The 11,511-nt window shown below is 37.6% G+C and overlaps 1 long non-coding RNA gene across 1 annotated transcript; it reads right to left on the bottom strand.

The window, feature by feature from the left end:
- Nucleotides 1-3,085: 3,085 nt before the first annotated feature.
- LOC108376518 (uncharacterized) lies at nucleotides 3,086-6,530 on the bottom strand. Its single transcript, XR_001849267.1, has 3 exons — nucleotides 6,321-6,530; nucleotides 3,478-3,481; nucleotides 3,086-3,097 (listed from the first exon to the last, which is right to left on the bottom strand). It is a non-coding gene; the product is annotated as an uncharacterized LOC108376518 (long non-coding RNA).
- Between the last annotated feature and the right edge of the window lie 4,981 nt (nucleotides 6,531-11,511).

The raw sequence follows: 11,511 nt of genomic DNA on the forward strand, positions 1-11,511 counted from the left end.
CTCTGCTTCTTTTGCTGTGCCTCCTTCTGCCGGAACTCTGCCCCATCCTCAGTAACAATTAAGTCGACCTGCTTTAAAACATCGTTCCCGATAACGAGTGCGTACTTGATATCTCGCTCCCTTGCTACATGGAACGTTATCTCCAACTTGATGCTGTCTATTTCAACGAATATGGCAAAGCTACCCATTGTCGTGAGTTCGCTTGTACCAATCCCCACCAGTCGTCGCCGCTCTCTACTTAAATCAACGTCCAACTTAAGCATCATCAGCGTATCGTAGCGCATTAGACATAGGTCGCTACCCGTATCAACCAATGCCGAAATAGTTGTTCCGTGTAAGCTGATATCTTTAAAGATCAACCCGCATCGCTTCTTAGGTTCGACAACTTCTGCTTCATTCGTCATAGTGTTCACGCTGTTCTGTTCCGACTTAAAGGACTTGCCCCTCGACTTACATTCCGCCGCACGGTGACCTTCTTTACCACAATTGAAACACGAGTTCCGTTTGCGTGGACAACTTCTGGCAAAATGCGATGTGTCCCCACAGATAAAACATCCCTTGCTGGTCGAAGCTGAACTCTGGAAGCCCTTGTTTGAAGACGATGGCTTTCCANGCTGAACTCTGGAAGCCCTTGTTTGAGGACGATGGCTTTCCATTGTTCATGTTCCCGGGTGGTGGTTGACTGGAACGAATCTTTTCATATACCTTGATCTGCTCTTTCAAGTCCTGAATGGTTTTCGCCTGGTATAGGTTACTTTTGTTTGACTTAGAGTCCGGTATGCCTTCGATGAAATAATCGATTAAGCTAGAGTCGTCTAAGCAAATCGGTTTACCTAGCTCCATTAACACGTACAAGTATTCACGGAGATCTTCCCCATGGCGCTTCCGACGACTACGCAAAGCACGGTGCACCTCAAGCGATGACAACACAACGCCAAATTCCTGCCGCAGCACGAGCTTTAAAGAACTCTAGCTGTTTATGCCACTTTGGCTGCGTATAAAAATTTTTGCGCCACCTTTCAAAAGTTGCTTCGCGTAAATGAACTTCTGCAGCTCATTCCATTGTACCGCTGCTGCATTCGCTTCAAAGTCCCCCAACCATTGTTCGAAGCGAGGCCGACCTGATCCGCTAAACGAAGTCATGGAATCCTCGACGTCACGGAGAGTGAAATTATGCTTCTCAACTCTAACCTCGCGCACGCTTGGCTGGCTTGCTATTTCGTCAGCATCGGTATCTTCGCCATCACTCATGTTCAGGCCGAAGTGCTCCATTAGTCTGTCTTGTAACGTCGCTTTCCGTCCGCTTGTCGATAGCCCTAACTCCCCCAGTTTCTCTTTTAATCCGTCAACTGTCAAGTTCAAAATTTCGTTTCGGTCCATGGCTTCCAAATTCAATTAATAAAATACAATATTTAAGGTAGCAGTGATAAAATAAAAAATATGTAGTGATATTTAATGATATCGTTAATATTTGCATACAAGGAGCAATTACAATCAATTTAACTTTTCATTAGATACTATACAAAACAGTTTGCATGTAATACTAATGACTACCGCACATTAGCTTCGCAATTGTTTGCTTTTGTTTTCTTTTTCTCAAGTGAAATTGTTACAATTCTGATATGTGGCTCTCAAACTGTCTATTCCAATTAAAATTTATATGAATATGTGGATTACAAACTGTTTGTTTTCTTATTGGAAAATAATAATCCTTTACACATTTTACACATTTAAAATATCATAACAAAAGGTATACAAATTTTATTTGATACAAATGTATTTCTACTCATCTGTTTGAATCATCCCTCGCTGCTTGCTGAACTTTGTTGTTGCTGTTGTCTACGCTCGTTGATGTCCCCCGCCGCCGTCAACTTGGCTACTTGCTGTTCTGCTGCTCTATTGTCTGCGCAGCGCTTCACTGTCGCTGCCGATGTTTACCTGTGCGTTGTCTCTGCTGCGCAACTTCGGCTACCTCGCCGTTCTATGCCCGTTAGTAGGACTGCACTTTTATGTACTTTCGACACTCGCTGTTGTATGCCCGTTAGTAGGCTTTTGTGCGCTCTCGCTTATGTGCCGCCGTTTAAGCTACGCTGACGGTGGTTGCTTGCGCGTTGCCTCTGCTGCGCAGCTTCGTAGAGCTGTAAAACTCGCTGCTGTATGCCCGTTAGTGGGCCTGTACTTTTATGTGCACTTGGCTAAGTACTTTAGAGAGTACCGCAATTTGTACACCAACGATTCGGTGTTCTAGCACAACGACGCACCGGGACCACTCGGAGTAACGGTTATGTCCCGTTATTCCAAAACTTGCAAAATTTTATAATATAATATAATATATATAATAGTATATATAATATTCTTTCAGATATTAATGTTTTAAGCACATGCACACTGCTCTTGCTTTATTTGTTAGAGCAATCAAACGTTCACTTGTGCGCAAATTACTTTGTACACACACCCTCACTGAGTCGCTTTGTTAATAAGTTTGTGGGCTCGATTTCACTTTTGACACCAATTTTTGTGGGATGGCGCGAGGGGTGTGCGTTCCGCTTCAAATAAAAGTCCAGTCTTTAATTAATAAACACAGTGCACAATTTATTTTAACATTCACTTTGCATTAAACTATTACATTTTAGGGTTGAAGCCCGCGGTTTTGGTCGGTGCGTCGTTCTCGGTCGTGTGCTAGCGAAGGAGTGACGCTTTGTACAAAAAATGTCCGTTGTCTAGTTTCGTCTATTTCGTTAAGTTTGTCCGTTCCCTTTATTCCCATTCTTCCTCAAGCAGTGTTGCTCCTGCGGGTCGCTGTCCAGTGTTGCTTAATGGCATTTAGGTCCGTTTGTCTTTGGAGTTGTCCGTCAGTCAAATCCCACATGTATAGAATTGACAACAACAACCACGCTGTCGAGTTTAAATAGCGGCAAATCAGCTGCACTTGATAGTAGTTGGTTGAATAAGGAAAATGAATTAACAACAAACACAATTAACAAAGCCTAATGATGACAGCAGGCGGAGCTGTAATAAATCATAACACACATGATGGAGCTCGTATAGCTCCCCACAAATAGAACTCAGTTCACAAAAACTGGAATCAATGTATTTTCTAAATTGCTTGTGAAAGCAGCTTGGACCATGAGAGAACAGTTATATTTGTGGCAATTTATATTTCTCCCAATCAACCAGTAAATAAAATTATTGAATTAATTCACGAGAGTTTAATAAAATACACACCACAATACTCTGATGATTTTATGAAGGTTTCACTTCTACCGGGTGTGCACAGCACACATATGTTTTTTTTTTTGTAACAGAACAGGCTTTAGCACAAATGCAATAATGTTAAAGTTAAAGTTAAAGTTTGATTTTTTTTCATTTTTTCATAAAAAAAACTGGAATGATTAATTAATTTGTCAGAAATTATCAGTCCTATCGGAAAGTGATGTATATATGGCTTATGGAGAATTTTATTAGCCTTGATTTGACTTATCTCATTTTAAGATTGTTAAATTGGTTCGTAAGATATACATGATTAAGTGGTAACATTTTTTGTTTTATGCAAATATATCGAAAACGTATCCATAGAAAAAAACCCGATTTTCGGAATCACCGAGCAATTCTACATAGAAATTGGATAGTGGCGTCTGGAGAACAAAAACCAAACTGAAATTTGTGATCCAGTGTATTCAGCCTTATCAAGAGTTTAATTTTCGCCCGGGTAGTTTTGTTTTCGGGCGAAACTCTCGATAAGGCTGACAGCTTCCACTATTGGTACACTGTCGGTTACGGTGGAATTCTTCGAATATGTAACAGCAATAGTGCACTCACGTAGCAATTTCTGCAAATTTTCTACGCAATTCGCTATAAAATTGAGAAATAGAAAGTGCGTATTCGAACTGCGTAAAAATTATGCTCCATTGCTGATTTTCAAATGGAAATCTATGAAATGCTGGAGAAATCGCGCAGTCAACATTTTCATATTGCATGTGATTTTTTCTAGTTCTGAGCAAGCAATGGTCAAACTTTCGTTCCTCGACCGCGTGATACAGGCACAGTAACATAAGTATTCGAAGAGACCATGACTTCCTTTCATAAAAAGTAAAATTTAAATTTAAATTTTATTTTATTTAACAAAAAATTTAGGGTAGCTAACAGGCTTTTATTTTTAAAACATATATCAGCCCAATTCTTAATCACCCTCATTGCGAGAGTCGTGTCGCATGCAAGTCGTTTTTCGATAGTCGAATCGTATAGAAAATCTCACGTCATTGCTTAAAATTTCCACTCGACTAGTGTATTAAAACGGAAAAACTTGGCAGCACTGTATAGTTTTCGACGATTTTCGTCGCTTACTTATTTCAGCACGACAGTAGACAATGCCAATGTTGTCGAGTCGTACAATTTAGCCTAATTTACGACTTACGCAATGAGGCTGAATACTCCCGGGGAGTTTGTTCTCCGGGAATTTGTTTCTCCCGAGAAAGAAATCCTCCAATAATTAACTCCCATTTGCTTATTTACAAAAATTGGAATTTGGAAAAATTTGAAGTCCTAATAAACAATCGTGGTACAAAGCTCAATAAAAATATTAAAAATAAAATGTTAACAAGCCACAATAACATTGACAAATACATAGTTTAGGAAGAGCCTGCCTGAAACTATACAAAAAAGCAAATAAGCAAATGGATGTATAGAATTGACAACAACAACCACGCTGTCGAGTTTAAATAGCGGCAAATCAGCTGCACTTGATAGTAGTTGGTTGAATAAGGAAAATGAATTAACAACAAGAGTTGACATACAGTACATAGCTCAGTGGTTAACGCTTCTGACTTTGAACATCGATTACGTAGGTTCGATCCCTGTTAAAGTCTAGAAAAAAGAAGTCTGATGAGGAGATGTGGTGATCCCCGAAATAGCTGCTATAACTTCAACCGCTTAGACTTTGTTTCTTTTTCAGTTTTTCCTAATAAACAATCATGGTACAAAGCTCAACAAAAATATTAAAAAATAAACAGATTCAATTTTATAGTGCAGAAGGGCTGGTAAATATTGAAAATGTAATTTTAAAGTTTTATCCTTGAAATTTCGCAATATGGGCATTTGCTTCCCATATTTTTATTCTACATTGCATTGAGTTTTTTAATAATTTTTTGAATTAATCATATGTCTGAAATAAGAAAGTCCTTCTAAATAAATCTTACGGCCAGCGAGAAAAATAAAAAAGTAGGTTTCAAACCCACTTATTTATTATTTATTTCATGGTAGGAGAGCTTCTCAAACAATAAAGAAGCAGTTTTTTCGACTCAAGTTGTTGAAAAGTAATGAATATCTAAATCCCGGGACTAATCCCGGGAACCCCGTATTGTGACAATGCCATCCCGAAAATCCCGGGATCGGAGAAAGTCGAAAAATTAACATCCTTAGTGTAAATACATACATATTTATGTAACATCTATTCCTAATAACTATCTTAATGATTACTTATTCTTTGGAGCTTCACAATCACACTGTCAAAGAGCGAATCAACACGATTTTAGAGTCAGTCTTCTCGTGTTAGTGAGGTACCCATTCGCAATGCAAATCGAAGAAGAACTTTTGATGAGCGAAGTACTACTACCGACGAAATTTTTAAAGCTATCGACAAATTTGTACAAAACAATGGTTTGAAATGGAGAAAGTGTGCGGATATTTGCGGTGGTTGGAAAAACGAAAGAGCCATGTCTAGGATGAAGCAAGAGGCAGAAAACGCCACGAGAAGTCATTGTATGATCCCTCGGTATTCCCTGGCGACTAGGAAGATGCCGCCAGTAAATTTAAAACCCGAATTGGATGACGCTCCGAAGATAACAGAGGCCTGCGAAATTAAAATACATCTCTGGTTTTTTAAGCAAAGTAATCAGAAAGACGTATGTAACTTCGAAGTTAACGCTAAGAAAATTGATCGCAGCCGGTTTCAGTAGCAGTTTCCATATAAAGTTCAAAAAAGTAAAATCATTTTTCACTTAAATTGCTTTCGTGAAATTGGCTGTCAAAATTATATTCCTAGTGTTAACGCGCATTACCAGTGTTAACTTGGAAGGTTTGGAAAAGAAACATTGTCGAATAATTTCCCAACATTGACTCTGATAATGGCTTCAGTTGGCACGATCTCCGAGAACAAAATCATGCTGTTGATAGTTTTAAATTATTTTAAATTGATTCGGGTCACAAACGCCTCTTTAGACAGTCGGAAGCTCTTAATAAATCTCTAGACGAATTCCTTAAATATATTTTATATCAAAATATATTCAAAATACTACACTTAAACCCTCTTAAACATTTTCTACTCCTGGCGAGTTTACCAAGCTCTCATCCTTTGACGAATCGGTGAACCAGAACTCCGTTATACTCATTTTTACCACGGTTTTATAAACTCGTTTCTTTTTTATTTCATTCTAATTTGCACAAATTTACATACGATCATTTACGTTCATGTATGCACGATCTCTGATAATTCCAAATGAAAATTCGTTCGATCAGCAATTTCGACCACAGTCGAAGATCAAATGCAACTCATAATAGGGGCCTTACTTTTACATTTCTATGTGACTACACTTGAACCCTCTTAAACATTTTCTACTCCTGGCCAGTTTACCAAGCTCTCATCCTTTGACGAGTCGTTGAACCAGAACTCCGTTGTACTTATTTTTACCACGGTTTTATAAACTCGTTTATTTTTTATTTCATTTTTATTTGCACAAATTTACATGCGATCATTTACGTTCATATATGTACGTTCTCTGATAATACCCAATGAAAATTCCTTCGATCAGCACTTTCGGCCACAGTCGAAGATCAAATGAAACTCATAATAGGGGCCTTACTTTTACATTTCTATGTGAGACTGCATTTTCAACAAATGCTTACATATACAAGTAATTTTTAAGCAAAAAAAAACAAAACCAATTTCAATTCCCATCTAAGAATTTAAGATTATCGTTAATCTATTCATGATCCAATGATCGGATTTAAACCAAATTAGACCACCTGTCAGGTAACAGTTTTCCTTTAAAAAAGAATTATAGTTGTCGGTTAACGTGGTCCAAAGTTATGCGGTAACATACATAGAAAAAAATAATACGAATTCATAACCTTCTTTTTGTGAAGTCGGTTAAAAACAAATACACCAGCAAGCTTTCAGCGTCAAATGATTTCAGGGTAAACTTGTCAAAGCTCCCAATCAGCGTTGCCACAGACAATTTTTTTTCCTACCAAAATTTCCTACCATAACCCACCAAAACCTACCAAACATTTTTTTGAGTTTTAATATTTGTTTTCAATGTCAAATTTTTTAAAAACATAGTTAACATAACATTTAGTAAAACTAAAACACAACTAGATTAATAAAAACAAATTAACTGCGTCTAACGATTAATTTTACTGTACAGACTTATCCATGGGCACATATGTCTCTTTACACATACATACATATCGTCACTAGATACGAATAAAGCCGCGAGCTCAAAAGTTGATAGCGAAAAAAGAGGCGTAAAAAACTTTTGGCGAAGAAAGACTCTTAACATAGGTGACGGCAAAGAAAGCCGCGTTAACCTCTTTGACAGCGAAGAAAGACCCGCGGTCAACTATATTTTCGAGTGCAACAGTATTCCCCAGAACTCCCCAAAGAGTTTTTCTGAGCTCTTTATTCATATCTAGTGACGATAGNCTCATCCTTTGACGAATCGGTGAACCAGAACTCCGTTATACTCATTTTTACCACGGTTTTATAAACTCGTTTCTTTTTTATTTCATTCTAATTTGCACAAATTTACATACGATCATTTACGTTCATGTATGCACGATCTCTGATAATTCCAAATGAAAATTCGTTCGATCAGCAATTTCGACCACAGTCGAAGATCAAATGCAACTCATAATAGGGGCCTTACTTTTACATTTCTATGTGACTACACTTGAACCCTCTTAAACATTTTCTACTCCTGGCCAGTTTACCAAGCTCTCATCCTTTGACGAGTCGTTGAACCAGAACTCCGTTGTACTTATTTTTACCACGGTTTTATAAACTCGTTTATTTTTTATTTCATTTTTATTTGCACAAATTTACATGCGATCATTTACGTTCATATATGTACGTTCTCTGATAATACCCAATGAAAATTCCTTCGATCAGCACTTTCGGCCACAGTCGAAGATCAAATGAAACTCATAATAGGGGCCTTACTTTTACATTTCTATGTGAGACTGCATTTTCAACAAACGCTTACATATACAAGTAATTTTTAAGCAAAAAAAAACAAAACCAATTTCAATTCCCATCTAAGAATTTAAGATTATCGTTAATCTATTCATGATCCAATGATCGGATTTAAACCAAATTAGACCACCTGTCAGGTAACAGTTTTCCTTTAAAAAAGAATTATAGTTGTCGGTTAACGTGGTCCAAAGTTATGCGGTAACATACATAGAAAAAAATAATACGAATTCATAACCTTCTTTTTGTGAAGTCGGTTAAAAACAAATACACCAGCAAGCTTTCAGCGTCAAATGATTTCAGGGTAAACTTGTCAAAGCTCCCAATCAGCGTTGCCACAGACAATTTTTTTTCCTACCAAAATTTCCTACCATAACCCACCAAAACCTACCAAACATTTTTTTGAGTTTTAATATTTGTTTTCAATGTCAAATTTTTTAAAAACATAGTTAACATAACATTTAGTAAAACTAAAACACAACTAGATTAATAAAAACAAATTAACTGCGTCTAACGATTAATTTTACTGTACAGACTTATCCATGGGCACATATGTCTCTTTACACATACATACATATCGTCACTAGATACGAATAAAGCCGCGAGCTCAAAAGTTGATAGCGAAAAAAGAGGCGTAAAAAACTTTTGGCGAAGAAAGACTCTTAACATAGGTGACGGCAAAGAAAGCCGCGTTAACCTCTTTGACAGCGAAGAAAGACCCGCGGTCAACTATATTTTCGAGTGCAACAGTATTCCCCAGAACTCCCCAAAGAGTTTTTCTGAGCTCTTTATTCATATCTAGTGACGATAGTATTATTATTACGTCGAAGATACCCGCGCTGCGACCTAAGAAGATATATTGTACTAAATAAGAATTGTAATCCACTCCAACCTTAGGCTATNGCTTACATATACAAGTAATTTTTAAGCAAAAAAAAACAAAACCAATTTCAATTCCCATCTAAGAATTTAAGATTATCGTTAATCTATTCATGATCCAATGATCGGATTTAAACCAAATTAGACCACCTGTCAGGTAACAGTTTTCCTTTAAAAAAGAATTATAGTTGTCGGTTAACGTGGTCCAAAGTTATGCGGTAACATACATAGAAAAAAATAATACGAATTCATAACCTTCTTTTTGTGAAGTCGGTTAAAAACAAATACACCAGCAAGCTTTCAGCGTCAAATGATTTCAGGGTAAACTTGTCAAAGCTCCCAATCAGCGTTGCCACAGACAATTTTTTTTCCTACCAAAATTTCCTACCATAACCCACCAAAACCTACCAAACATTTTTTTGAGTTTTAATATTTGTTTTCAATGTCAAATTTTTTAAAAACATAGTTAACATAACATTTAGTAAAACTAAAACACAACTAGATTAATAAAAACAAATTAACTGCGTCTAACGATTAATTTTACTGTACAGACTTATCCATGGGCACATATGTCTCTTTACACATACATACATATCGTCACTAGATACGAATAAAGCCGCGAGCTCAAAAGTTGATAGCGAAAAAAGAGGCGTAAAAAACTTTTGGCGAAGAAAGACTCTTAACATAGGTGACGGCAAAGAAAGCCGCGTTAACCTCTTTGACAGCGAAGAAAGACCCGCGGTCAACTATATTTTCGAGTGCAACAGTATTCCCCAGAACTCCCCAAAGAGTTTTTCTGAGCTCTTTATTCATATCTAGTGACGATAGTATTATTATTACGTCGAAGATACCCGCGCTGCGACCTAAGAAGATATATTGTACTAAATAAGAATTGTAATCCACTCCAACCTTAGGCTATTTAAAAAGCTCAGCACTTTGGATGAGGCCATGTTCCAAATTTTAGATGGAGAAGGCAATCGTTCTCCAAGGTGTATCAATCTACGATTCATGCTTCGTAGACAGGCACATAGAATATACTCTGGCGTTTCTTTCACCAGCCGACAAACGCTACAGTCCGTCTCTAGAAAAAGACCCATTTAATTAAAACCGTACGTTAACTTGCAGTGTGCTGTCAGGTAGCCAGTAAGAGTTCTAAGTTTAAGGTGTCTTTTGGAGATCCTGTTGGAAAGAGTTATGCATATCTTTGATTATCTTAATACCTTTGACTTCCGCCAGTAGACAGCAATTTGAGATTATTCCCAGCTAGCTGAGTAGGTCTGCAGCGTATCCTTTAGATGTACCACAGAAAGGCTAGGGACCACGCAAACGCATTTGGGCTTCACGCTTTGCGAGACAGTCAGCCCTTTCATTGCCTTCAAACTCTTCATGCGTGACGCTATTGTGGGCTTGCAGTTGGTTCAAAAGTTTACAAGCCTTGATGCCATTTTAAAAGACTAAGGCCTTTAACGCTGCCTGAATGTCCGACATAATATTTATTCTGGCCACATTTGCCTTCTACGATGACATTCGCGAACACAACTTCGATTGGGAAGACTTCCGCCTGAAATATGGTTGAGTACGAGCCCATTGGCAGACTTTTCTGGAATCTTGGTTCAAGTACGCCATAAATTATATCGCAGATGACAGGTAATATGAAACTACATCGATTTTTCGTCTCTCTTGAAAAATTTCTAAAAATGTTCTTGGCACCTTTTCACCCTTAGGTCACGATATATGGATTGGCAATAATACCGTTTGTACTTAGGAATCAGGTATATTTACATGTTTGTGGCCGCCATTATACGAACGCACTGGTGAAATATTTGTGTAAAAATGGTTGCTAAAATATTTGGAGATATGTACGTACATATTTTCTATTTTTCGCAAATAACTATTACTCATTGTCCCGAAACCTACCAAAATCCAATCAAGCCTACCAAACAGCTCCTCCTGCTGTCATCATTAGGCTTTGAAATTGAATTACTATATCAATATTAGGAATGTCTAAAGCTTTCTCATTATCCACCCACGCCTCTAAAGGATTTACAAAATTCGACGATGATGCTATTCTGTCTAATTGAAGATCGTGTACGTTAGGGATGCCCAAATCAGCACATATGTTTCGCGGGCGACTGCGCGTGCAAAGCTTTGCACAGCGGTGCTGGGCAAGCGCGGAAGCAAAAAGTTATCGGAAGGGGAAAACGAAGTCAACAAAATAGTGAGATTTTATGTGTGACAGTGATGGAAAATGAGTGTACATTATGCCGTTTTCGGCCCTTTCGGAAGCAGCCGGCACCTTCAGCACAATCGATTGATTTTCGGCACTATTTTTGCGTAACTCAATGCAACTAATAAATATTTCTATCGGATCCGCAATTAAAAATATT

Source organism: Rhagoletis zephyria, unplaced genomic scaffold (genome assembly GCF_001687245.7).
Source record: "Rhagoletis zephyria isolate East Lansing unplaced genomic scaffold, Rhagoletis_zephyria_1.1 Rzeph_scaffold_10593, whole genome shotgun sequence".
Classification (NCBI taxonomy): domain Eukaryota; kingdom Metazoa; phylum Arthropoda; class Insecta; order Diptera; family Tephritidae; genus Rhagoletis; species Rhagoletis zephyria.